Source organism: Camelus ferus, chromosome 13 (genome assembly GCF_009834535.1).
Source record: "Camelus ferus isolate YT-003-E chromosome 13, BCGSAC_Cfer_1.0, whole genome shotgun sequence".
NCBI classification, from domain to species: Eukaryota; Metazoa; Chordata; class Mammalia; order Artiodactyla; family Camelidae; genus Camelus; species Camelus ferus.
The window spans coordinates 13,163,554-13,186,334 of record NC_045708.1 but is presented as its reverse complement, the minus strand read 5'-3'; the positions used below and the strand labels follow the sequence as shown (position 1 = coordinate 13,186,334).

At 51.0% G+C, this 22,781-nt stretch overlaps 1 protein-coding gene and 2 long non-coding RNA genes across 6 annotated transcripts in view; 2 read left to right on the top strand and 1 right to left on the bottom strand.

The window, feature by feature from the left end:
• CAPZB (capping actin protein of muscle Z-line subunit beta) overlaps positions 1-22,781 on the top strand; it is a 130,859-nt gene that overhangs the window by 62,014 nt on the left and 46,064 nt on the right. The window lies entirely within an intron of this gene.
• LOC116668275 lies at positions 1,745-22,167 on the top strand. Its single transcript, XR_004325374.1, has 3 exons — positions 1,745-1,824; positions 17,781-17,783; positions 22,157-22,167. It is a non-coding gene; the product is annotated as an uncharacterized LOC116668275 (long non-coding RNA).
• Positions 20,262-22,781, bottom strand: part of LOC116668277 — a 15,830-nt gene continuing 13,310 nt past the window's right edge. The window contains exon 3 of the long non-coding RNA XR_004325377.1: positions 20,262-20,273. This is a non-coding gene — a long non-coding RNA (uncharacterized LOC116668277). The remainder of the gene's footprint in view (positions 20,274-22,781) is intronic.

Below are 22,781 nucleotides of genomic sequence, written 5' to 3'. Positions count from 1 at the left end.
AATTAGGATCTGGTAAGGCATGCCTCATTAAAACTATATTGACATGCTTCAAAAGCCACCTTCTGATTAATGGTCTTGCTTGCTTCAAGGTCCTTGCTATGCACTGCAGTGTGTGTGGGGCATTTGGGCTGGTTTGTGCTGGATCCAGTGACCAGTCCTGAAAATTACTTCTCTGAATGTTTTTCTTTCATCACTACTATTTTTCTTCTGTTTTCCTTGGAAATGACAGGGTGTTTTTTTGTTCTTTTTGTTGTTGTTTTTTAACTGGATTTGCTGCAAAATTCTTCTGTTCTTTTAAGAGTTGGTCCCTGTTGAGTGTATCGCTGTGACTCTGAAGTTCACTTGTTGTTTTGTTTTCTTCCCAAAGTGGTAATTGTAGAAAACCTGCCCTGTTGTGGGCCCATTGAGAAGCAGTGCGTCTGGGCCTTTGTTTCGTGGAATCTGGGATCAGTCAGATGTTTTCAGAGCAGCTCATGCTCTGGCCCGGTGTGCATTGCAGGCATTCCTCCTGGGCTCACCTGCCTCAAATAATGACGGGGAGGCAGTTGTTTTCAAGAAAAGTCTCCAAGTGTAAGACTGACAAGAATGTTAGGATTTGCCAGCGTTCCCTGTGAAGGGAATGGCCTCGCTTAGATGTCGGAGCCAGAGAGCTGTGGGGGGATTGATCCAGTCCACCAGTGGTCCAATTTCAGAGTAGAATTAAAGAGAAATGTGGCGTATGTTTGGCAGCTTGGCCAGGGCAGCCCGATTTATCATGCCAGATTGGTTTTCTTTTCTTTTCTTTTTTTTTTTTTTTTTCCTTTCCACCAGCAGAGCTTTTGCTGCCTTGGGATTATGATGTGTACTCTGATTGGTGGGAACTGACCTTCCTTTGCAGATGACCAAAACATCGTTTTATCACATATTAATCCCATTGTACCAGAATGAAGCCAGCCGAAGTCCGTTGTTAAGCTGTTTCAGAAATACCCACAAGTCCATGTGGGCAGGAATCATATGATGCTAAGATGCTCCCTTGGCTTCCTAAACTTTGACCTTCTATGGCTTTACTCTGCACACTGGCAGCGCTAGCCGAAACTTCTCGGCTGGGGTGTATTTTGAGCCCTGAGCTGAGGAAGGAGTTTGTTTCTGCAAATTGGCACCCAGCAGGCCATCGTCCTTTGCCTTTTTAAGAGCAAACCAAAAATAGCCCTAAGTCTGTTTAACCGGGCAGAAAAGTCTTTGCTTGCAAACGTTGGTTGCTTCAGGTTTTAATTCCTTTTCCCGCCTTTGCTTGTAGTCACCCGAAGGCCCAGCCCTTGGGTCTTCCCAGACTTTGCTCAGGCAAGGGGGAAGACTTCAGAGCTGGGAAAGCACCTTGGCCATTCTGCCAGGCCTGTGGGTTAGCGGTGGAAGAGCCGTCCTGATGCTTGGACCAGGGAGTGGAGAACTTGATCGGTTTTCATCTCAGCACATTTCTTTTTAGCAGCCAGAATTGCCCTCCAGAAATAGAAAGGGCCAGCCTCAGCAGTACCTATACTTTGAGCAGTTCACAGAAGTTGTCCACCTGTAGGTAGTGTGAAGTCTGCAGGGAGATTCCTGCTTGGCAGCTGGAGGGCACGGGGTGAACCAGCGAGCAGAGACCTTCAGCTTGTGTTGCCAACACCCCGCTCCATGAAGCAGCCAGGAAGTCAAGCTCGCACACCTTTGTGATTGAAATTAAGGCTAATGTTACTATTTAACAGTCATTAATGTTACTGATTATCTGATTTCTGCAAAGCATTGCCATTTTTCAGTCCCTGATAGTTGAATCTGTGAGATCTGGAAGTGCTTTTCCCGGGGAGAGCTGTGTGGAAGAGAGCATAGAGCTCAGTTCTGTCCGCAGGGGATGAGGATGTGCTGGGCGGGGGGCCCGGGAGGCCACACATGATCAGGTTCATCTGTGTTGGAGAGTAACCAGATTTAAAACAGTCTCATACCAGCATATTTCCTCCTTTATTTCAAAGACAGCATTTAAAATGTCTTCATGCTAAAGAGGTCTTAGCCTAGGCGAAAAGCCGGTGCACTCAGCCAGCATTTACTGAGCGCCTCCTGTGAACCAGACCCTGCGCTCAGCCCTGGGAAGAAACACAACCTTTACTCCTTGGCTTTTCTTCCACAGGGGAAAAAAAAATACAGGGAGCCTAGAGCTGGATCCGTGATAAGAATGACCTTGGCTGGATTGTCTCGGCCCTTTGGTCTTGACCAGCTAATCAGCTCTGCCAACGGCTATCTAGAATCGCGGGACTGAGCTATTCTTTCTCCAAGTATTTAACGTCTCTGAGCACCACACCCCATCCTGGGCGCTGGGGCTGCTCGATGAAAGGCCTCGCTCCACAGAGCTGACGTCACTGGGGAGCTCAGGCGCGGTTTTCTGGAAGGGGGAGGGCTCAGCCATGCCCGCTCTGCACGCGGCATACCTGTCACGGGTCACAGCAGGCCCGGCTCTTTTCCTTCGCTTTGCCTGAAGGTGGTACAGGCTCTTCAGCAAGCTGCACCCTCTCTTCTGACTGGTTGCTGGCCACCTTGCACCTGGCCTCGTAACTGCTTCTCAGATCCTTTCCCGAAGTATTTCTGACAAAGTATTCCTGCAGAGAGCACATACATATCTTTGGAGTTTTGAGGGCAAAGCCGAAAGTGGCTGCCTCTAGCAGAGAATTTTGTGTGTTGTCTTTTTTAAAAAGTGCATTCCAAACCATAACATGCCCACATGCAAGACATTGTAACATAAAAAGAATGCTTTCTCCACCAAGGCCTTGAGTCAAGTTGCTGCTCCAGGAAGTGGCACCCCTCCCCACATCCAGGGACATGGCTTTGCTGTGTGCGTGTGCTGGTGCTCTGGAACCTTGGTTGGAGATGCTCAGCTGGGCTTTGTGACTGGGTCTCCCCTCAGCACTTAGTCTCCCTGCTGTCGGGCCCCCAGGAGCCCAGGGGAAGGGGGTGCCCCCCCGTGGCGCACGGGGCTGGGGCCAGGGTTCTGTAGCCCTGCCAGGCGAGGAGGGGCCTGTGCTGGCCCCTATTCGTTCCCTGGTACCTGGGCAGGTTCTCTGTGGGTTTCTGTTGGGCGTAGGGGCGCTTGGCTTCCACTCGCGTGTTTGCGGTGGGGTCTCCAGGAAGTTTTCTCTCCAGGGCCGGATGTTGTCTCTGGAGCGGGGGTAGAGGAATGGCCCGGATGATTGGTAATTGTGCAGGGACCCTGCACAGCCTCTGTCGTGCTGATGTTTCTGAGCTTATTCTGAGCTTTCCTGCAGGCGATTCTGTGCTGCAGTTCCCCCTTTACAAGGGGAGAAGGCATTCCCGCCAGGGGCCTGCAGCAGTATGTTAATGAACTCCATTCCTTGAAAAGTTGTGGTGAGCCTTTTCATGCATGCATTTTGCTCTTTGAATGGACTTCAGCTGTCTGACTAAAGCAGGGCAGAGTGAGAAAGCGGACTCTGGACCCGAGGTGCCGGACTGGCCCTCTGTTCCCCACCCAGGGGGCCTCTTCAGAGGGAGGTGCCCTCTCAGGACCCCAGCCTGTGGCTGAGGCAAGGACCTTGCCACCCAATGGTGATTTATGTCAAGGTGGCAGCTAGGCAGCCCTTCTAAACTAGGATGAAATGGCATCATTTGCTTAGAAAGAGAATGTGGGGCTTCCCTGGGGCCCCTCACCTAACCTGCCCCCACCCCATAGCTATGGCCAGAAGTTATTTGAAATTCTGATGAGTTCTGTTATATGCAGATTAATAGACCCTCATTTGATCTCATTAAGAATGAGACTGCACATGCAGTCCAGACAGTTAAACCTGAAACCAAACGAGCAAAGGAGAAAAGTACAGGGTTATTTGCTTCCTTTTGTGTGCTTGTTCCTTGGGGAGTGAAGCAGACTTTGCTCCAGGAGACTGTAACGATATGTCCGCTGGTCCTGACCATTCCAGAACAGTCAGGGTAAATTACCCACTATGGCTTCAGGCTTGATATTCTCCAAAGCTAAGTGGTTTGAAAGCTGTCTCCCATCCCCTTTAATGTCAGCCACCCTGTAGTATGCTTTTGTTATTTTCCATAGGAGATTATGAAGTTCAAAACAGAAATTATTTTTTGTTTGGTCTCAGATTTAGAATTTGACTCCGCCTCTTTTCATTCTCCATAAAGTCTTTTTCAGTGAATGACATAGGAAAAGAAATAGCTTTAATGAACAGCCATCAAATGTCAGAAGCACTAGTATGTATGTGCCTCATCATTAATACATCTCATCCATTACTTCGTTTACCTTCATAGCCGCTCTGTAAAGTAAGTGGGAGGACCCCCTTTTATAGATGGACCTGAGGATGTCCCAGAGCCATGTGAGGCCCCTACCTGATACGTGACCAAGGGAAGAGTCAGACCCAGCTTTGGGTCCAGCATATTGTCCATGGAATTACTACTGTCTTTAAAAATGAAAACATTACAGTATGTCACTTCCCATATGTCCTGCTAAGGTCAAACCATCTTCAAAGGTGAAGCTGCAAAGGAAATTTGTGATGAGGGCAGGGTGGTCACCATGGAACTTTGAAGTACCTCAGGAAAAAAGGCTTTTAAAATTTCTCTTCCTGCCTCACCTTGTATGAAGCTCCTTCAGAGTTTAATGAGCAAAGAAACTGCTGCCTGATTCTGCCTGGCCTGGCTGATGGGAGCAGTGGGCTCATTGGAGCAGCTGTGCAGGGGTGAAAGCTTCTTCAGCAGACTCCCCTCGCCCCCCAATCCCCCAAACCCCCAGCGTGCGTGCTCACACACACACACACACACACACACACACACACACACACGACATTGTGTGTTGGGGGTGGGGTGCTCCTTAAAAAAAAAGTCCTGCCCAATCACAAGTAGTATTAGTATTTTACTATTTCTTCTTTCAGTTAATAAAGCAAACCTAAAAATTTTAGGAAAAGCAGGTTCTTACACTGCAGGAAATAAAAGGACAGGTCAGTAAATTGACTGCTTTTAAATCAAATGTACTCAAGTCGGCACGGCATAAACCAGTTACACATGTAAGATGCCAGGGGATGGGAGGGCAAGATCCCGTTTGTAACAGTAGAACAATGTGCCACCTGGGAATACGCTTCCCACGAGGCGGGAGGAGCGCTGCGGGGCCCGCGGGGGCAGGTGCCGACGGAGCCGGACAGCTCAGAAACAGGCCCAGTGACGTGGGAGCTACGAGTGACAGTCATTGTTCCCTGTGACGGAGGAATTGATTCCTCAGTAAAATTGCTGAAACAGCTAATCATTTAGAAGCAAAACAAGCTAAATGTCCATTGCAGGGCGCGTACTCATACTCCCGTGGGCTCGTATTAATAGAACGTGAAGGACCCAGAGGGAGAACATCAGAACATCAGTAAGGTGCAGATTAACATGATTAAAAGGCTGAGAACAAACTGAAAAATATTTGTAGCTTCTGGCAAAGAGTGTATGTCTTTAAATCTCCAGAAAACACCTTCTGAGGTTGTCGCCATCGTTGTCCTCACTGGGCCAAAGCAGCGGCAGGGCCTTCGGCAGCTTGTCCAGGGTCACCAGGTAGCAGTGGGGGAGCCAACCTGTGAACCCGGGCAGTGTGATTCCAGGGCCCTCCACCACCATGTGCTGGAGCAGAGCTAGGTGCACAGACAAGTGATGCACGGACGAGGCAGTGCAGATGCCCAGCACACAAACCTTTCCGTCCTTCCTAGTCCGAGCTGTGCAAAATGAAACAAGATGACTGGCTGGGAAAGCCTCCTTCACTGATGACCCCTCCTTCTGCTCAATGAATGGGTGATATTTCTGGATGCAACCTATACTTCTCCTGACTTTCACGAAATTGGTCACCTCACCTTGGTTTTGAGTCTCGTCAGGAACAAAGACAGCAGCAGTTGGGGAAACATGGCGCACTCTATTTACCCTCCAGGAGTTTCCTCATGCCGATTGTCATAATAAAGGTTCTGAGAAGTCCTGCAGTTAAAAAAAAAAGAGAGAGAGGAAACAACCCCATTTTCCTTTAACCCAGCGTTTCTCTAACTCACTTTTATGCAATCTACTGTGGAAAACATTGGTTTCCAGAAAAGGTTCATAACCTATGCATCAGATGGCCTGGATTTTTAGATTCTTTTGGGCAGTGGCACTGAGTGTGATGTTTTGAATTTTCATTAACTGTTTGATAAAAATGGCATAGAAAGAAACATAGCTTTTCTTGCTGTCTTTTTCAAATAGAGAACTAGCTCCTTCAATGGGGGGGGGAAAGCATCACATTCATTGAGCAAGTCTTACCGGAAGTCAGGAAGCCTGGGTTGTGACTTCTTCTAGTGCCGCCAGCCCGCTCTGTGAGCAGCAGGTCCCTCTGGGTCTTCGGCTCCTCCTCTTTGAGGTGAGGGCCAGATGGGCTCAGTCTCAGAATCCGAGTTCTGTTGCTGGAACCAAAGGAGCATCTCCATGGATACCCTTATGTTGATGTCACTACTTTCAGGGTCCCCTTTTGCTGGCAGAAGAGGCATCGTTTTCCCTCAGGTCTGTGATCACATAACCTGCCCCGAATGGTGACTAGGGGGAGAGAGGCGAGCAGGTGGACCTCTGGCGGATTTCCCCTGGTCAGGCCCCGTCACCTTGGCTGCTCACTTGAGTGGGCAGAGTGAGGCTGACTGGCCTTGAGTCCCACCTTGGTCACTGTCCAGCGTTGAGACCTCAGGCAGGTTACCTCACTTCCCCGAGTTTCCTCCCATAGACCAGATTCGGATAAGAAACGTGCATTCCCGGGGTGGCTGTGGGTATTTGGGAAGGCATATAAAGTGCTAACGTGCGCACATAAGACACGTGCTTTAAAATGCTGACTGATGCTTTTATTAGCATCCCTGGCTTCTGCCTGCCTGGAGGCTGTGCCCTGACATCCCCAGCAGCCTCCCTGACTCTGTTTCCCCAGGCGGACACAGCCCCAGCCTTGACTTCCGGGGTTTGGAAGGGGACAGTGTAACCCAGCACAGAGTTGTAAGGTCTTGGTTTATTTAACCTGAAAGGGAGGAGATTTTAGATTGTCATGAAAACCATCCCCCCACCTTCCCGAACTCTCAAGTTGGAATCCCTGAACAGAAAGCCGGAAACAGAAAGCCACTGCCCTCAACCCCATAGTGAGTGGAGGAGGCCAGAGCCAGACTGTGGCTGTCTGGTTCCATGGCTAGGGACAACATTTGTCACTCCACAGAGCTAAGGGTGATCTAACAGCACGCTCCTCCCTCTGCTCTGGTCGGGGGTGGGCTCCCTGGATGGTGGGTCTTTTTCACTCCCCTTGCTGATTGCTTTGGCAGTCACCCTTCCCCTTGCTTCAGTCCCCTGGGTGCATAACTGCTCCCAGTTGTCAGATTATCATTCAGAGTTCTTTGGAAGCCCTGGGACAGGAACGCTAAACAAAGTAGTTGGATGGTCTGATAAGACTTTAAGGTTGATTTCAGTGTCCAAGGACGAGCCAGCTGACGTTGTAGCCTCCCAGGTCATTTGACCTCATGGCCTTCCCTCAGCCATCCAGGGGTGTGCCACATGGGTACTTACCTCTATATCATCCAGGACGGGCCACCTGTGAGCTTGGAGCCCTTGGGATCCTTTCTGTTCTCCAGGGTCCTGCTTTCTTGTGCCTTCCCTTGCATTCAGTTTCCACTTGCACCTTCTCAGGACAGCTCATCTCCTGTCCCCATCTTGAACCCACATCCCTAATCTTTCTTCTCCTCCCCCACACTGCCAGTGTCACCCCCAGGCACCCCTTTCTCCAGCTTGAGAACCCCGGGTCCACGCCTGAGAGTCTTTCACAGTCAGCCAGCAGTGGTCCTCTAGTCCCTGGCTTTTCCCCTCTTGGGCCTCTCCTGAATCTGTTTCTTGTGGTGGGGAGGCTGTTTTAGCATCTCACCTGCTGCTACCTGTTCCTACCACTGATGCACATGCCACCAGCCAAGGAGGGAAAGTTCGCGGTGGGCTTGAAGTAGAGTGCCTGGTTATTTTGCACATTGCTTGGAAACAGATTGGTTATTTAATGGTTCCCTTCTCGTGACTGCCTCCTCCCCCCTTATTTGTGAGGTTAAGGCAGTGTATTTTAGTATACTTGGAGGCCAGAGTTCTGTAAAATTCTTAGTTATGTATTTTTGGGGCTAACTCTTAGTGTGAGATTGGATGGCCGAAATGTGTGCTTAGGAGCAGTGGGGTATAATACAGCTGAGCCCCTGCAGTCTGAAGGCCCAGCCACACTTCACTTTCATCTTCCACACATCTTAGCTGTGTATCCTCTGAGCCTCGACTTCCCCATCGAGGAGACGGGCACTGACCTTGAGAACCAGAGATCGTGTTTGTAAAGCTTCCGCATGGTACCTGGCTTAGAGTGGCTGTACCGGGTTCTGAGATCACATGGAACTTGCACCAGTGTGATGTGGTCATTGTGCAAACGAATAGAAACCCTGCTGGTCTCCTGGCTTTAAGTGATAACTGTCAGATACAAGAGACTATTCTAGACGCTTTACATGTTTAGTACAAGGTTAGTCTTCTATGTCCACCATTTTACAGATGAAGAAACTGAGAGATGAGTTGGTCAGAGCCTCTCAGCGGATTAGTAGCAGCGTCAGGGTCAGGGTTCCCCCAGGCCCATGTGACTCAGATGCCTGTTCCTCTCCCGCCATGCTATCTGTGCCCCCAGCTTCTCCAGGAACAGCTTTCTCCTTGTCACTGCAGGTCACCAGCGGGCGGCTGACTCTGAATGCAGACATGGTCACAGTAATTAGCACCAGGGAGAAGCTATTCAGTCTTCATAGAGTGTAGCTTTCTCCTTCCCACATTGGAAGGGCATCTTTTTGGCCTTCCATGGCCTAAGCCGAAATGCTGATGGAGTCAGAAGTGGCTGTAGTATGATCACGTGGTCCCCGCGTCCAGGCTGCCACCACTGAGCGCATTGTGTCTGTTCTTCTTTGTGGGGAGATGGGAGGTCGGGGAGGGGAACCTGGCAGCACACCCAGAGGCTTCCCATTGCTTGCATAAAGGAGTCAGAGCTTTAGAAAGGTGCAGGGGTGAGGAATGATTCCGCCCTCCCCCTTCTTTGGGTCAGGGGCCCTCATCAGGCCGGACACTTTTTATTCATTAGTTGGGCAGTTTGCGGTTGCCCCTTTGCCACATCTGTTGCTGCCTTCCTGGGCCTGTCGCGCTCACAATTAAGGTTCATTAGAGACCCTGTCAATCACAAGATGCACAGAACTTGCCTGCGAGAGGCCTTCCAAAGGGGCTGTCCAGCCCTGTGGCTCTCTTCACATGTGATTACCGACCAGATTCTAGATATTTGGCGCGCAAGAGAAGTGGTATGAACAGCGCTTGTGAAACTCCAGACTTTCAGGTCCTAGTGGGCCTGTTACCTTTTATGTAATTGAAACCTTCAAGCTAAGACCAGAATTGACGTTACAGATGGTGGTGGTAGGAGTTATGTCAGATGGAGGCTTTGGAATAAGTATCTGACAGCTGGCTACTCAGGAGAGATTTCGAAGCCAAATACAGAAGAGATTTAATTATCGTTAATCTCCCTTGCCCCTCTTTCTGGAATGTACAGGCATGCTTAATTACTATTGACTGGAAGCTAAAATAACACTCTTGGTTCAGAACAAAACCCTTTAGGAGATCTGCCCCGGGCTGGAAATGATTACCCTTTACCGGCGTGGATTTCTCTGTTTCTGACTGTTTGCTGAATAAAGTTGGGAGCAGAGATGTGCGTTGGGCACTTTAAACAAAGCTGCTTGCTTACCACTTCTTCCCCAGCCTTTTCCTCCCTGTTTCACTGAGCTTCCTGCTTCCAAACACTGCATGTTCCGGGGAGCCGCATCTCCAAGGAGTGTCCCCCAGCAGGAGTTGGCCCAGAGCCCTTCCTGTTCATCGTGTGCTGTCATTGTGTGCACCCCAAGGGCCCTCAGGCCTCGAAGCACCTGTAGGGTCCGTGTGGACAGATCCTGCGTGGTGCCTGACCACATCGTTGATGCTAAATAAACATTGGTTAATGGTCCAGTCAACCCACCCCTCCCCAAACTCTGAGAGGGAAGGCGGCATATTATACATTCTAAGCCGTGTAATCTGAGGCAGAGGGATGAACGGAGATGCCTCGTGAAGCTGAGATGTAGCTCAGGAGACCTCAGCCCCTCGTCCTAGGGCTGGTGGCCCTGGCAGGTGGCCGTCTGCGGGAAAGCAGTAAAGCATTGCCGGTCTCTAAGGCCACTGGAGTCTGAGTTAGCGGCACCTGGGTGTGCCCTGAATGTCCAGATGACCTTAAGTAGGCTGCTGAAATTCTCTGTGCCTCAGTTTCCTCATTTGCATGAGGAGGAGAATGATGAGTTTACCTCATTCACAAAGAGGCCAGTTGTAAGGACCACGTAATGTGGGTCAGGGGCTTGAGGGGCAGCATTGGGTGCAGGTAGGCCCAGTGTCAGAGCTAAGTGCTGTGATGACAGAAAAGAAGGTGCTGGCCAGCTCTCCTCAGGGGCCTTATGACAGCACGTGGTCTGTGCAGGACAAGTTCAGCGACAGAGCAGCTTGAACTCTTGGCCTTCCCCGTTACACCTCAGCTGTCCTTTTGAGGAGGCGTGTGCTCCCTGTCAGAAGTGGCCGGGTTACCCATTTGGCGGGTGTGGTGGGGGGGTGCTTGATTAGACTCTGGGAGATGGTGCTATCTCTCCGCCAGGTGGGGCAGCGAGGCCGCTCAGAGCTTCTCACACTAGCAGGAGGGCCGTGGCCTCTGGCACTTTACCTTTCAGGCTTGACGGTGAAGGCGTTAATAAGTGGGACATGGGACAGCTGGGAGTGCGGGAGAGAGGCAGGCCCCCCGTGGCACTGGGTGCAGCTCAGGCTGTTGGAGGCCAGTGGAGACGTGGTTCCATATGCCCGAAGTGGTCTCTTTTAAAGAGTGCTGCCCACCCCCATCCAGCCTGTCGGGTGAAGGTGTGTTTATCCTCATTCTAGAGCAGTTCACTGAACGTTTTGCTGCTTCCCCACCCTGGGTCACTGGATGGCTCCACCAGCCTCTGGCCCCCCCGTCTGTGGTCCCCCACCCGCCGCATCTCCCTCCCTGCAGCCGGAGTAACCTTTCCACATGCAGTGCTGATCGCGACCCTCCACTGCCCCTTGTGATTCCACGCTGTCATCAGAATGGGGCCCAGACAACAGCCTGGGTTTGGGAGCTTTTGATCTGGCCCTGTCCACCCTGCCTGCCTCCCCTAGAACCCCTCTCTCCGAGTCATACTGACCTGCTGTGGGGTCTCCCTGAGGCCCCGAGCCCTGTCCTGTTGTGCATGCCATGCCGTCCGCTTTAGGGGGCCTACATGTCTGCACCATCCCCACTTTGCTTCTCCATCAGACCTCTGCTCGGGCCTCTCTCCCCAGCCCTCTCCCACTGCATCACCCCAGCCATGGCACTTCCCTTCACTCTCGGGTGAAATTGCTTGATGATATGACTCTCACTGCCCACCAAGCCCTCTGAGGGCAGGAGTGTTTTCTGTTTTGTATCCCCAGTGCGTGGCAGGTCATGGACATCCAGGGAAGGCTTGCTCAGGCCCCTGCTGAGTGAAAGATTTGTGTCTTTAATGAGCTCATAGTCGTTGGGGAGACAGACGCCCAGGTGGATATACTACAAGGATTCCGATGGAGAGGACCACAGAGTTCTGTGGGAGCACCACCAAAGGGGCACCAGACCCACCCTTCGTGGGTGGTCTCAGGGGAACCTTGGAGTAGCTGAAGCCTGACACATGCCTCACAGAGTGAGAGGAAGGGAGCCAGCCAGGCAGAGAGGGAGCAGGGGCAGTGTGTCCCCATCCCGATTACAGCTTGGGGACCGATGCTTGGTGAGCTTTGAGCACTGGCTCAGGCCTCGTGGGTCCCTTGCACAAAAGCAGGTGATGGCACACACTCCAGTTTCGCTGAGGATCAGCTGCTGACTGCTACTCTGATTTCTAGGTGGATAAGGGCGGGGACAGAGATCAGTTGACTATCTGCAAGTTTAAGATTAGAGCTGCAAAATGTGCCTTTTTACTATATTATTCCACCTGCCCATCAGTCTCTAGGAAAGCCCACATCAGCCCTTTCCTGGGAAGCAGTGACCTTGCCAGCTCTGCCGAGACCACATGCTTGATGGAACTGCCAGTGCCACCTACCTTCATCTTGTCCGATCTCATGGACACCCTGAATCCTATCAGTCAGGTGCTCCGCCAAGTCAGGGCGCCTCCTTCTCTGTTTTGCTTGGTAACAGCTGCTGCCCCTGAGGGAACCTGAAGTAAACTCTTGACTTTCCATTTTTCCTGAACTCTTAGATTTTGGTGGAGGTAAGGGTTGCAGGGTCTGTGCCTTTGTTCCTGATCCTTGCTACCCTTGTAACTTAAGATTTGGTAACTCTTCTCATAACTGCTGGGGGCACAGGGTATTCTCCAGAGTAGAGTTAAATACCTATGCTCCAGTGTTGACTGTCACCATGTCCCAAAAAGAAGAGGAACAGCATGGCTGTTTGGGGGAAAACCATTGCTTATGCTCCCACCCCGGGGAGTCCAAGCATTCCCGGTGGATGGAGCAGAGGTAACCATTTTTCTGTTTTATTATAGATCATCTGCCCATGTGCAGGGTCTTTTAGTCCATTGGAAATACTTGTGAGAGTGCTGTATAATACATGCAAGTGGAAAGTGTGGTCCCTCGGTCTGAGGGGGTGTTTAGTTTTTCCCTTGAATTGTATTTCTGTCTTAAAACCCCCTGACAGAGAGCTTTCCTGCATGGTGTTGGTGGGAAGCACCGTTAGGAATGAGAAAATCTACCCTGTCTTCTCCCAGGCCCAGTGGTCCTCTTCTCTAGCTTTGAGGGATCACCAGGACCACTGAAAGGTGGCCAGGGATGGGACCACGCCCCTCCATGAGAGTGTCAAGCAAATTCGAACTTGCTGATTACCCCATTGCTTTCCACATTCTTTCCATTCCTGAGACCACGGGGAGATTTGCCGATGCTCCACAGGCTTTGCAAATCTTTCCCCAATTAAAGGGCCTCCCAGCTGCGTGCATAGCTCTTCTGCCTCAAATCTCTGCCCTTTTGTGTTTGTGTTTAAAATTCCATCTTTCCAAAATGTTTGCCACTCAGCAAGTCTCCTTGAAAGCTCCTACTTTTGGTGGGAGGGGGGAGGTTTCTTCTTTTTGGCTTTTATTCTGCCTTTGTACAGGAAATTTAAGTCTCTGTGGAATTACATGCGCAAATGTTCTTTGGGTTTTGTTGTTGTTAACCGTGTGTGTGTGTGTGTGTGTGTGTGTGTCTGTCTGTCTGTCTGTCTGTCTGTCTCTCACTGTGGCCTTGGAGATGGCTATGCATGCTCCTTGTGTCTGTGCTGTTGGAGCTTCCAAGTGGATGACAGACTAGAGTGTCATGTTGATTTCACTCTGGGCAGAATGAACAAATGAGCTTGGTCCTCCAGCGCATCTGTATGAGGGGAGCAGTACTGCGATGTCAGGGAAGTACTCTGGAAGGAATCAGGGAGGATCAGGGTATGTCAGCAGGAGGCACAGCTCTCCCTTGATGAAGAAAGTGCCTGGTTCTTGTCAGCCGGAGCAGGAAGCATAATTCATTGGAAATGCACAAAGACCCGTTCCTTGGCCTTGCCTTAATATAATCCTCTAGGAGGAGGTCTGTCTAGGTCCTGCTTTTCAGAAACTGTATGGCATTCTGTCGCTGGGGGGCTCGGAAGTGTTTTATGAAATGTTTCGAGAGTTTCCGTGAAGAGGTCTGAGGAGTATCTCTCTAAGTTAGGTCCTGCCCTCTGGCTGGTGAGAGATGTGAGACATGCAGGTGAGTTGGAGAGAGAGTCCACCTCCCCAGGACCAGAAGAGGCAGGAAGCATTTCCTTTCCGAGGGCTGTCAGGAAGCCCAGTGCGGGCCGGCGGGCACTGGCCCTGGAGGACGAGTGCCCAGGTCATCCCCCTGACCAAGTCTGCTTTGGGAGATAGATTTAAAACCCTTGAGAAGAGTGTGGCACACTCAGCCTGCTTCCCCCGACCTTTGAAGTCATCCAGGAACTGGGCAGGTGTGGAGCAGCTGCGTGGCCTGTGGGGTCAGGGTTGAGGCCGCCCGGCAGGAGCCTGTGTTTTCTGATGAGTATCCATTACCAACCCCTTTAAGAGCGGGTGCTGCGCTAACTCCAGCGACTCAAGTCTCTGATCAGCAAAGCGAACGGTAACATTGATAAAGATCTCTGCCATGGGGAGGAGGAGAAACTGGGCTTCCCTTTAGTGAACAGAACAGGGGCAGGGGCTCCTGGGGGAAGGACCTCACTCCTGGAAGAGAGAAGAGGGGGTTATTTGGGTTCTACAAATAGAGAAATTTCCTAAGAATTTTACACTGGGACTCGATCAGGGGAGAAGCCCACGCAGTCACAAGCCTTTCCCGTCTTCCCTGCATCATTTGTGCGTGCGCACCTCAGAGGCAGACCCGGGGATCTCACAGCTCCTTGCTCAGGTGTTTTAGGAGGAACGTCACACACTTTTGCTGAGCTTGTGAAGCCGTATCGTGGGTGGTTGTAGAGATAGTAAGTAGATAGACTAAGTCTTGCACTGTGAAACTTTGTAGGATCTTTAAACTGCAATGAACCATATTGGTCATCCAGTCTAGTGGTTTTCAGACATTTTTAAGATCAGTGGAGCCCTCTTTTCAAACTAAATCTTACATAAAACTTGAATGAAACAAGACAGAGGTGGGCCAGACTTGCTCTCTTACTCTCACCATCCTGAGCCCCCACGTCTACACCAACACTCCAACAAGTACCTCTTCTCTGCCTTGGAGGACCGTAAAACCCATCTTGTTCGGGTGGAGATGAGGAGACTGAGGACCAGGGCAGCTGCCGCTCGTCCGGTGATCTAGCCCTACTTCACTGTGGACCCATGTCTGGCTTCCAGCCTGGTGACGCACCCCTCCCGTGTGCTGCATCAGTTTATTCTGATGTGGGAAAGCTCTGGGTTGTAAGGATCAGTAGCCAGATAGACGTAACTGCGTGAGGAGAAAGATAACACTGCCCCTGGTTCCTGATGCCCGGGGTCATGTTTTACTAACCAAAACTTAGGTCACGTAATGTAGTCTTATTTGCTGGAAACCCCAGTTAATTTTTTTGTATTTGCATTGAACTTATAGTTCCCTGGATCTGCCTGTGCTCTCTGCCTGCAGTAGCCTCTCAATTCACTTTTTTTTTTAAACAACAGCTTTCTGGAGATGTAATTCATATACCGTAAAATTCACCCTTTTAAGATGTACAGTGTTTTTTTTTTTTTTTTAGCATCTTCGCAGGGTGATGTGGCCATCAGTGTTCAGAGTTCCACAGTGCACTCCCACACCTCAGTCCTGCTGGCTTCTTTGTGACCGATTCTGCCACACTTGCTTCAATTTTTATAACTGAGCTCGGGTGTTAGCTCCTCAAGACAACTTCCCTGGCCTCCCCTGCCCCTTCTCACCTCCGGAGATGCTCTGGGTGACCCTCCTCATTTCCATAGCACCCAGTACTTCCATGTCCATAGCACAGAGCATGCTGGGACTCCACTTGTGCCCCTCCCTCTCCTCTTAGACTTCGAGCTCCTTGAGGGTACGGACACTGTATTTAACCCCTCATACGCTTAGGTGGATTTTAACTGGAGGATTTGAATTTTACTTCCTAATGAGCCACAGTGGAGAAACAGAGGAGCTCTTGATCCTGGAAGACACAGCAAACGAAGGGGACACATTCGTTGCTCCTAAATAGGGCTGACTGCTTCTCCAGAATGAAGAATTACAGATTTTTCTTAGTCTGTGCATGGTCATTTTCTCTGGGTGACTCAGTGAAATTAAAACAAAACCTTGATGAGACACTCATCCAATGGAAGGAATCCAGTGTGAAACATTGAGGCCAGCCAAGATGATTTTTGTACTAAGGGAGGAAAAAAAGCCACCGACTTGTTCTGGGTATGCCTCACGTAACGTGGCACATCCGTGTTGGCCCCTCCACCCTTAAAGACAGACAGACACAGCACAAACAATTCCACTCGAACCAGCAGTATCACTGGAATCTTGGTAGACCGTTGGACTGTCGGAATTTAGAAGTTTGTGGTCTTGAGAGTTTGGAGCGAGTATGTGGTGGAAAGAGCCAGGGCTCTGGCATGTGACTCAGTGGTTGTGTAGCTCTGAGCCTCTGCTTCTGTTTCATGGGGTCGTTGGCCTCCTGGGTGGCTCGCAGGAGCCCTGGGTGAGGTGGACCCAGCGTGGCATCAGCCCGCTTATCGTTAAGGCCTCAGCAGGCCGTGCTCCACCTACTCGTCCTGACCCTGCACATCTTCCTCACCTTGGAACCTGGGGAAACCTTTTTGTGCTTCAGGGTGTTTGGTGGGGTTTCAAATTAGAAATACTTCCTGAGCTGTCCCCTGGCTTTTATTCCTTGTTCCGCCACAGCTTGTCCCTTTACCGCTCAGCCAAACACCCATAATTTCCCTGGAGTGTCCCCTCCAGTGTGACACGGAAGAACACCAGTCCCAAGGACCCTCCCAGGCCAGCGGCACTGGCATTACCCTGGCTGGTGGCCGCTTCTTGTTCAGGTGGCACGTGCCCTCGTCAGAGAGTCCCTGCCAGAATCTTCCTTCACATGCTCCATGGTGTAGCCCATCCATGACTCTAAGGGAGGTTTAAACGTGGCGGTTTTATACACACGTTTTATAGATCCTGAGGCCAGGCCTGTGCTCCCAGTGATGAGGAAACGGACTGAGTTTTCTGTTCCCTTGGGATTAGACCTTCCTGCTTCCCTGGTCTGTAGGAGAGAAGCTCACACGGACCTCATCATGCGAAGCCTGCTTTTGCTTCCCTCTGCCGCCGTTCAGTTGAGGATTCTTACGGCTGAAGTATTTTTGTTCCTGGGTTACCTGCCAAGCAACATGCTAGAGGTGGCACCGGCTGGCTGGTTGAGGGCTCTGACTCTGGGGTGGGATTAATGGGTTTCCTTGAATTCTGGCTCTGCCACCTTCTAACTTTGTGACCTTAGCTAAGTTACTTAACCTACCTGTGCCTCAGTGTCCTCATCTGTAAATAATCATACCTTGGCATAAGTTAGGATAACAGTAGTACTACTGCTTGGTACCGGGTTGCCGTGATGATAAAGTGAGGATGTGTGTTCCATGCTTAGGAGAGAGTCTGCTGGCAAAACGGGCATGTCACATTGTGAAAATTCAGGAAGTTGTCCAATTGTGATACATACATTATACTTCAATGAAATGTTTAGACAAAACAAATTAAAAAAAAAAAGAAGAGTGTCTCGTGCATAGCAAGCACTTACAAACATGTTTGCTGTCATTAGAACCATCACTTTTATAATACTAAAATAGAGAGTGAAGACCCTCTGTTCTGCCCATGAAATTACACTGTCTTTACAAAAAGACCGCTTTATATACAATTTGTTCTTATATATTTATACCTGGTCCTTTTCCCAAAAAAATTTGAGGTGGTTTATGAGACTGCAGTATTGCTTTAACCACATAGACTGAGAAAGCAGGACCGCAGGCCATCTAGGAAGAGATCTCAGCTCTCTGTCCACGGTTGCCTTCCTCGCACGGGGAAGGCTGTAGGACCAGCTTCAGGGAGGTGCCTGCGTGGAGCGTGAGGAGCAAGGCCAGCCCAACTGGCCCTAGCAGGATGGTGGTCCACAGCCCAAAGAGGGTGCAGGAGCTTGAATCTCCACCCGACCTGGGAAGCCCTGGGTCACCGGGACGCAGAGCCCCTGGTCATCGCACTCCCGCCCAGCTGGCCCCCAGTCGGTCTCTGGGGCACTGAAGAACGTCAGGGGAGCTTCCACTGAGGGAGATGTGGGCTTCAGAAGATTAGAACTCAGCCTGAGTGGCCCTCCTTTTCCACAATCCACCATGACCTCACCGACATTTAGGAAGCCCTGCCAGCATTAGGCTAGGTCCGAGGCAGTCCAGACATCTCATCCCTGCCCTAAGGAAGGACACCCGTCCTGAGTCTGTGAGGCCCGGGACTGAGTCTTGTACAGTGTGCAGGAGCATAGCCTGGGGGCTCATGAATGAGGGTTATTGCCTCTGCTAAGGAAGCCTTGGGAATACGTAGAAGAGGGCCTTGAAGGATAACTGGGGGTCTCTGGGTAGCCCTGGGAGAAGGACAGACAATCCTGGTGGGGAGCCTGTCCAGGGTGTTGGGTGGAGAGGCAGATGAGGGCCTCGTGGGAGCCGTGGGAGTGCGGTGGGAGGCTGGGACTGAGGCTGGGTTGGTGAGCCTTCCTGTCTGCTGCTCTCCAGGCCGAGGAAATTATCTGCCCAATGTGCGGCAACTCCTGATTTTGCAGCTAGGTGGCCATGTGCAGCTCTCGGGACCCAGTGCAGGTAACTTAGACCCAGTGAGTTCTCTGCCTCCGGCTTCTTGAAGGTGCTTGTGTGTTGTGCCCTGTCCCTCGGGGACCAGTCCTGAATGAAGAGGAGCGGGTAACTTAGAAAGACCCTGGCTTCTCTCTGCAGACATTCGTGATGAGTTCGCTCCTGGCCAGGGAATGGTTAATTTAATTAGACTCCAAGTGCCTGGTTTGTCCCCTTCTGGGAAGCGTAAGGTTACACGTGGACAACAGGGGCCTTGTGTGTGCCCCTGGATGACTCACATACAGTGATTTTAATTTCTCCTTTCAATTTGTCTTCTCTTTGTTCTGCCCCTTCCTGACCCTTCCTTTAGAAAACCTTTCTGGCCTCTTATTCCAGGCCGTGAGCTTCCAGAGGGCAAAGCTTTGGAGTGTGAATGGCCAAAACCCAGCCCAGGACGTGTGCTTTGTTTCTTACTTATCTCTGGGGTGGTTTGGGGCTCCTGCCCGAGAAAAGGAAGGGAGAAGGAGGGCTTATTGTTTCTTGAGAAAGCTTTTTGTTGTCAGTGGTACCTGAAAAATTGATTTCTAAGAAAAATAAAATGTGTCGATTAGAAACGATTTCCTAACCTTGGCCCTGCTGGCAGCTTCATGTGTGTTAGCCCCTCAGTGCCGTGACCCCAGCCGACAGCATGTGCCTTTCATGAGCGAGTCCTCGTCTGCTGGCTCTGGTGCCCAGACCCGCGTCCTGGATCTGAAGGGCACGGTTCGCTCATGTTTTGATGTTCCTAAAGTGGAGAGATTGCTTCTTATACTTGACATGTACATTTAATGATGAGCTCCTTAAAAGCAAATCTTAAAATTTACAGTCCTCAAGTACAGTCTGTACTTGTACTTAAGGAATATTGTTCTTAGAGTGGAATGATAGCTTAATTAGAAGAGAGGCAGATCTGAAACGGGAGGAGGGCTGGCACCCCTGGGTTCAGGCTGTGCTGGGTGGTGGCGTGGGGTCCTTGCTTGCAGTGCAGGAGTAGGGGAGTACAGACCTAGAGTCCCTCCAGTTCTCTTCCCTTCTTAACCCCCTCTCCTCAGAGCCCAGCTGGAGGAGGGGGGTGGGAGCGAGAGCCCCTCCCCTTGTCGGCCTGGTGGGGCCTGTGCTTTGGAATTGCTGGGTCAGAGCCTGGAACTTAGATTCCAGTTCTGCTCCACGCCTCGTGGACTGAATGAGCAGCTTCCCTGCACTTGGGTTTCCTTGTCCACACGGTAGGGAGGGAGGGTCATCGCCAAGGAGCCCTGCCTCCAGGGAGGCGCTCGATAACATTTGGATCCTGAAGTGACATGCCTTGAGGCCTCCCAGGAGTGAGCAGGTGTTCCTGGAGGTGAGTGGGGCCCTGCGCTCCCCCTCCGCTCACTCAGGTCAACCATCCGAGTCAAATTTACTGGCTTGGAGGTTCCCCAGTGCGAGCACTCAGAGAGGCGTTAGATCAGTTCACATGGAGACTGTGCTTCCAGAGCCCAAAGCATTTCTGGTGGCAACAAACTGAGGTCCTTGTGACAAAGCTGCCACCAGGCTGTTGTGGGGAGGACTTGTATTTCCTCTGCCCTGAGCAGCGGGGTGGGGCTGGGGTCTCTCATCTCCTGTAGGCTCTGGAGGCTGCCCGGGCCCACTTCCATGGATTGGTCCTTGAGTCCTGGACACCTGGGAGGCTGGGGATGAGGCGGGAGGGATGCTTTAAAAGTTTTTATGAGAAGCAATGTGCCAGGGCTTGCCATCACATTCAGAGTGACCCACTGTGCCACCTAGCTAAGGTCCCACTCCAACCTCCACTGGCCCCTGTCCACCTCTCCAGGCCCACCTGGTCCCACTCTAGCCCACAGATGCTTCTCTCCCTTACACTCACCTGGGGGCCTCCTGCTGCAGAGCCTTCGTGTGGGCTCTTCCCTCACAGTCCAGTGTCTCTCCTCCTTCCCCACATGTCATCTCTGCCCGCCCACCCCAGACCACTGAATCCCTTCAGTCCCCCATTCCATCTCCGTCAGGGTTGCTTCACAGCCCTGGCCACTCTCGGGGTGGCTCCCTGCGCCCTGTCTGTTTCCAGTGGCTGGAACATACTATCTTGTCTGCCACTGAATCCGTGGCGCCTAGCACGTGTCTGGCGTGGGCATTCGGTATCTATTGAGGCAGGTGGTGTAGCCCCCAGTTCTGAGATTTAGGAAGGTTACACTCAGCCAGGAAGTGGCAGACCAAGGATTTGAACTTGTGTTTGACTTTGAGGTTGGTGTTTTCCAAAACACACTGTAGGTTATGTTTTTGACACTAGCGTGTGTGTCAGTAAAATACTCTCCCTGTTTTCTTTTTTATTCTTATTAGGGAAAAAGGGGGAAAGTCTGGGGCCTTGGGAAAAAGAAAAGGAATGGATTGTAAGCAGAGACCTCTGCTGGCCACCGGGAGGGAGCTCTGGTATCCTGATGCTTGCTGTCTGCGGGGAGGGGTGCCGGCCAGGACTCTGCCCAGCCACGATTTCAGCAACATTACTCATCTGTGTGTGCAACCCAGTGAACGGGGTCTGTTTTCGATTCTTCTCTCTCAGCCAGCGGGCAGATCAAAAGGCGGAATGTGTTCACTTGGCCATTTTTTTAAGAACCGAGATACAAGGGCGCACTTCTTAAAGACGAGGGCACCGTGGATGAGATTATCCATGGAGTTGAACTGGTCTGGCTTTTGTGCTTTTTTTTAAGGGTTCATCTCAAGTTTCTTTTTCTGGTTGAACAATTTTTTTCAACATTAATAACTAATGGAGAAGGGGAAGAGGCAAAGTAGAACCATATGGCAGCCCAAACACAAACCTCACTTGTGGCCGGAAACTTCTGATTTGTATCTCTTTTCATGTGATCAGCTGTTGGGTCAGATAGTAGAAAAGTATTCAGTTTTGGGCAATAGCGAGAGTGGATGTATTTTTTTTTTAACCCAGATTTACTATATCTCACATGTCTTTTCTTAGACATTGCCTAGTAGCTGAGTGACTTGGGGCCAGTTACTTCTCTAAGGCCCTGTTTCCCCTTCTTTAAAATAGGGATGGTCTCCGTGTCTGTATGCCTGGAGGCCGGAAGGAGACGGTGGAGGTGGAGTTTACAGGACAGCACCTGGTGCGCCGGCTGCTGCTCGTCATCCTCCTCCTCTTTAGGCACTTAGTGAGCTGCCACCTGAGGCTCATGGCGTGGTAGCTTCCCTCCTGCCTTCTACCTTCTGGGTTTTTTCCCTCCCCCGGCCCTAGTTCATTTTATTCCCCTTTTGTCCCATCTTTCCTGTGGCCCTGTGGGCACCCGTGAGCCAGATGGGGGTACCGTGGCGAAGAGCATGGTGGTTTAAGGGATGTGGCCACAGAGGAGGTCGTGGCAGTGAGAGACGATGGAGCCCTGAACTTCACCACCAGAACGACGGTGGGAACACTGTGTTGGCCAGTGCGGCGTTGTTTATTATTCCAAGTCACTTAGAATTAGGTTTAAATCCCCCCAACAGCTTGGATCGGTCTGACACCTTTTGGTGTTATCTGAACTTTCCTTACGAAGGCTGTTAAGCAGTTCAGATGGGCAGTTTGGACAGAAACCACCCGGCCCTTGGGCGGGCGGCACCAACCGCGTGTTCTCGCCGGCGTTGGCCGAGCCAGTGACGCTCGCACCCTGAAGTGAACTCCCGGCCTTGTTTGGACCTGTCCTTTCATTTAAATTGCTGTGCAGACTCATGATCCATGAGAGTTAATGTGATTCCTTCCACTGTTCTGAGCACTTGACACGGCTGGGAGGTGGGGGTAGGGTTGGAATGAGTGTAGGGAGAGAGTCATTAACTAATTGACTAGATTGCAGAGATAAACTGCCTTTATTCTGGGTCTATACTGTGACCTCAGATCACAGGATTAATACCCACTTCCACGAAAGCCAGCAAACATGCTGGAGCACCACCACAGTGCGTGTGCTGCTGGGCTGAGGCCAGAGGACCTGCCTCTGTCGGCAGAGTCAGCGCTCGATAAAGAATGTTAAGTATCGAGGAAGAAGTAAAATGAGGGCCAATGGCAGTGTTAGGACAGCCATCCCCAAAGCATTTGGGGTTCAGGTGACATGAGTGTTCCTGCAGGAATTCCAGAGAAGTTGGAGTTTGGGCTGGACCCTGAAGGATGGTAGGATTTAAAGAGTATGAGGGTAGGTTGCCAGATTTAGCAAAAAAATATATGTCCTGTGTAACATTGGAGACACACTTCTAGCAAAGTCATATTCATTATGTATCTGAAATAAAAATTTAACTGGCCGATGCATTATTTTACTCAGCAACCCTAAGTGGGGAGGATTGTTGAGTGGAAGAATGCATGTGCAAACCCACACGTCCCAGAAGCAGCGTGTGGGGCAGTGTGGCGGTTTGAGAGGGTTTAGGCAGAAGTGGTGGGCGGGGTGGGGT